Source organism: Epinephelus moara, chromosome 12 (assembly GCF_006386435.1).
Source record: "Epinephelus moara isolate mb chromosome 12, YSFRI_EMoa_1.0, whole genome shotgun sequence".
NCBI classification, from domain to species: Eukaryota; Metazoa; Chordata; class Actinopteri; order Perciformes; family Serranidae; genus Epinephelus; species Epinephelus moara.
Window position 1 is genome coordinate 8,193,288 of NC_065517.1, and position 4,936 is coordinate 8,198,223.

General features: G+C 38.7%; 1 long non-coding RNA gene across 1 annotated transcript; it reads right to left on the reverse strand.

Annotated features, from left to right (window-relative positions):
- Positions 1-2,000: 2,000 nt before the first annotated feature.
- LOC126398383 (uncharacterized) lies at positions 2,001-3,380 on the reverse strand. Its single transcript, XR_007570771.1, has 3 exons — positions 3,072-3,380; positions 2,511-2,583; positions 2,001-2,338 (listed from the first exon to the last, which is right to left on the reverse strand). It is a non-coding gene; the product is annotated as an uncharacterized LOC126398383 (long non-coding RNA).
- Positions 3,381-4,936: the final 1,556 nt, after the last annotated feature.

The window sequence follows — 4,936 nt, forward strand, 5'->3', positions numbered from 1 at the left end:
ATGAATATGGACGCGTTTCAGCATTTGGCTTGAGGAAAGCCAAGTGCTGAAACGCGTCCGTTTTTGATACTGCTGTGCGTTATTAAAAGACTGATATATATGATATTTGCGAGTGCTGACATTTGGATTTATTCAGTTTGTGATTTTTAGTGCTGACATTTGGATTTATTCAGTTTGTGATTTTTGGGTCGGCACCCAGTGATTTTTCAGATGGTGAGTCAAGCACGTCAATTCTTTTCCTTTTGTTTGGAGCCTACACTTCCCATAATGCAACTCAATTGCAACTTTCTAACTCTGCACCTCCAGTTCGTAACACAGACTACCTGTAAAGAATGTGAGTAGTAACTGGGTAGACCTTAGGTAGATTAATAATTTACTTTAAAAAAAAAGGGAAATTAATAAAACTGGAGATGGTTGCTTTGTCTTTTTTCTTTATTTTTGGACTCAATTATTTCCATAATTAACTATTTTAATAATGAAGTATAACAGTAGCTAACACAATTTCAGTGCAAGCAGCTGTCAGATTCACATTGTGCTTTTCATCACATCCAGATTTTCTTATTGTGTGTCCTGTTCAGCAGCCACATCTCATATCTTGGCACATTAAAATTCAGAAATAGGCTTATTAAAGGTGTCCATGCAATAATAAAACTGACAAAAATAAACCAATAAATTTGTTATAATCTATAAACACATTTCAGGGCTCTGGGTTTTTCATATTTTCACTCTATGCTGAAAAGAATGGAAAACAATGGCTGCCTGGAGGAGGATAAAAACACATCTACAGCAGTGGAAGGTGTTTGACAGTCATCTAAAAAATAATATTTGTAGGGATATGCATGCAAACAACTGGTTTGTTCTTCCTGCGTGTCCATCCCTGCTGGTTCACCGAGGGAAATCCTCCGTCCTCCATCCCTCTCCCCCCGTGTCTCTCTCCTGGAGCTCCATCTGTAAGTCCTCTGTCATGAAAGCTAAAGTCCCTCTATTTCCCAAAGGGAGCGGGAATCAAAACCTGCCATTCGTATTCCCAGCACAGACCTGCATCCATCAATCATCTCATCTAACACTGGCTGAGGCTCAAAAGGAGCTATTCTCTTTCTGGAGTCCCTCTACATGTATTGAAGGGACGTGTCTTAGAACAAAAGGCGAGGAGTGCCAATAAATCCCCTAAGATTGAATGACATTAAGCTGTTAGAAGGAAATGGATCCGGCATCAGGGGCACTTTGAAAACTTCTGCCTCAACTTACAGAATTATAAATGAAGATATGTGCCTTAAATATTGGCTTGTGTAACGGCAGAGGCATACTGTGTTGATGTTACAGTGCATGTTAGCTGGAGGGAGCAGTATGGAAGAGGGTGTGAGAAGAATGATGAATGTTGCGGAATGCTTTCAAGATCAGTGTACGCTCTAACAATATGACAGCCTCTCATTACTGCAGAGGGATATCACATGTTTGGACCATTAGAGGGCTTCAAATGGAGTCTGTTCAGCCATGTTTAAAAGAAAAATGTTTAGTTCATCTTTTCACAGGTTTGTTGTGTGGTTTTAATTTTAGAAATATATGAATATAATATAACACCCTGGCTAACAGAATGACACTATGTGGGTGTGTGCCTGGAAATGTGACTCCAGAGTGCAGAAGAACATAAAGAAGTTTAGCCCCTGGAATCAGGGCCGGAATAACATATTATGAGGCCCTGGGGGGAAAATGATTTTGGGCCCCTGCTGACCCCCTATGTATTGCAGTCTGTGCATTGTTTTTGTCACCTCTGAGTCCCCATTAAGGCCAGCATATACAGTACTTACATCATGAAATAATAATTTGTCAGAGTTTGTGTTAATTAGATAACTAATAAATAAAACAGATGTAATATGTGACACTCCTATAAGAGACTGAAAGTTGATTACTTATTACAGTGTGTAATGGACCAGTAGGTTCGGCTGCTGGAGCAGAGGGAAATGCTTAAATGAGACTCAAAGACAAAAGGTTTGATTTAGAATATGCCGGCTTTTAATTGCAAAGTAAAGAAAAAAAATAAACTACAAAATAAACTATCAATACCACTTGCAGTGACAGTAGTAACACAAGTTGTGTTAAACCACAGTTGAAATCACATTAGCAAATTTGAAGTTCAAATTCAAACTGAAATTGGTTCACCCTTTAAACCAAATACACAGTAATAAACCTTCAATTCACAGTTCCTTTCTGATCAGATTCAATTCAAACACAGTTCACAGTACACATTCACTGCTCTACTTAGGGGCGGATTCAGGGGCGGATTTAGCTATTTTGGGGCCCTCCACATCCTTTAATTGATCCTTTTATTGTTGTGGTGCTGAAATGAGAAGATAACACACAAAACAACAACAGGTTAATTAACATATTATTTTTACCAGCAGGCTCTCTGATAGAATGTTTAGGATGGGACAAATACAGAGAATTGATTTCACTAGATAAGTTGTACTTTCATGACTTTCATGACTGTATTAGTGACAGAGATGATTTACAGCTCAAATATGGGTAGCTCAAATATGGGCAGCAGCAGCAAGCAGGTTCAGCCAGTACATGCTCTATGTGGTGCTGAAATGAGAAGATAACACACAAAACAACAACAGGTCAATTATACAGATACATACATTTTAACAGAATACACATGTATTATTTTTTACCTTTTGTCCCTCTCTCTTTCTGTCCCTTTTTCTCATTGTCTTTCTCTCCCTTTTTCTCGTTGTCTTCCTCTCCCTATTTTCTTTCTCTCTCCCTGTCCCTTTTTCCTCTTCTGTCCCTTTTTCCTCTTCTGTCCCTTTTTCTCATTGTCTTCCTCTCCTTTTCTCTCCTTTTTTTCCTTTTTCCTCAACCTTAAACATCTACAGCAGTAAATTATAACACACATTAAAGCAACATTAATACAAAGCTATAACACTGACAGGGATGATTTTAATGCAGAGTGAGTAGCTGTTAATAATTTACTTACATACTTTGCAATGTTTTGAATGCATAACGTAAATGAATACTTATCAATATAGAAAAAAATGTACCCCTTGGACAGTTTTGCTAACGTTACTCACTGGTTGTTCATCTCGATCTCCACACGACGGACCCTCCTGAACGGATGTCGACGGATGTCACCGGTTGATTGTTGCTGGTGGTGACGGTGAAAAAACTAGTGACTTTTGTCAATTTTGTATCAAATTTTCTACTCTCCTGCTTCTTTCTCCTTTTCTCAGCTCTGCTGGGGTAACTTCTTTTCATTTCTCTCAACTTCGTCATTGTTGTTGTCTTCTTTTCTCCTCTCTCTTCTCTGCGCCAAGCCGTTTGTTTTGCTGCTGTCTTCCTGAATCCTTTCGGCACATGCACAGTAGGATGGACTAATCCAATGTAGTGGGGATTGAAGGGGGGGCCCCGAGACACACATAATACAATAAGCATTCTGCTGGCATTTTTTAGCTAAAGGATTTTAATCAAAAACATAAATAATGTGTGCAAATAAGAAAAAACTCTATTTACAATAAATGTATGAGGAGTTTTATGGGGCCCTCAGAAACGTGGGGCCCCAGGCAACAACCTAGTTTTGCCTAATGGTAAGTCCACCGCTGCTTACAACTACCACTGTGCTGTACCACTTTTTATTCTATTACTCAACAGTAATAGTAAATAAAAGTAAAATGTGAGTTCAAGTCCACAGTTCAAGGGGAAATATGTGTGTGTGTGTGTGTGTGTGTGTGTGTGTGTGTGTGTGTGTTGGGGGGGAAAGGGGGATTGATGAGTATGAGTGTGAGTGTAGCAGTTGGCCTACCACACCACCGAGTGCAGTAGAAACAGGATGCATTCAGTGACCATGGCAGTATCTAGGTCCTGTTGGGAAGGCTCGCCATCAGCATCAAAGATCCAAAGGTATAAACAAAATAAAACAAAGAAACAAAAAAACCTGACCTGTCAACAGACAGTGTCAAAAAAATATCATTAGTTTTTCTTTAACTAGTACTTTAGTACTTTTCTCCTTTTTTTTCAAATCACACATTCCATCAGTATCAACCTTTAAATACAGAATAACACAATATGTAGGCTTTACACCTTACTACTTCAGTAACCAAAATATACACTGACACATGTGCAGAATAATAATTACTTTCATCCATTTTATAACCTAAATGTAAACCAAAACACTTTTTCCTCTACAAAGTATCTTCTCCCAGCTTACAATAAACAATAAGTGCATAAAAATGACTCAGTGAGGTTCAAGTTAAATAAAATTTCTCATAAAAAATAAATAATTCTTACCGATCTCTCTTATCGGGCTGGGCGCCTTCACATGAAATGGCGGCGCTCAGTTAGCTCACAGAGTCTGAGTGATACAGGCGAAGTGTGTGCAGGAAGGTCACGGACACCAAAGGGTCCACCGCTGTTGGAGCTAACGGCTATTAGCATGGGGCTACTAGAGCTGGAGCTAGTGACTGTGCTAATTCACTTTTCTCTCTACATGTACTCCACAAGCTCTTCATACGTCTCAGCATACAACTAATATTATAACGGTTAACTGGTATTTTCTGAAGTTTTATCAACTTTTTCAGTCTTCTCACTAACCCTTTTAGCAGCGCTCCGCACAATGTCGTCCCTGTCTCGTCGCACACTCCGGAATAAAGAGGAAGAATACACACACTGTTGCCAACTCCTCAGTAAGAAAAATAGCTATTGGCTGTCCTAAAAGTCGCTAGAAGTCGCTAAATGACGTCATCGCCTAATTTGCATAATTGTCCATATGTAATTGTAATGGCTGCTGTAGGAGAGAGGAATAACGTTGTGGGAGAGACAAAAACTGAGTAAAAAAACACCCTGAATATGTTTAGAACTACAAATGAACCTTCTTTCAGTAATTTATATTAGACAAAGACAGTTTATATAGTGATTTATATTAGACAAAAAAAATTTATAT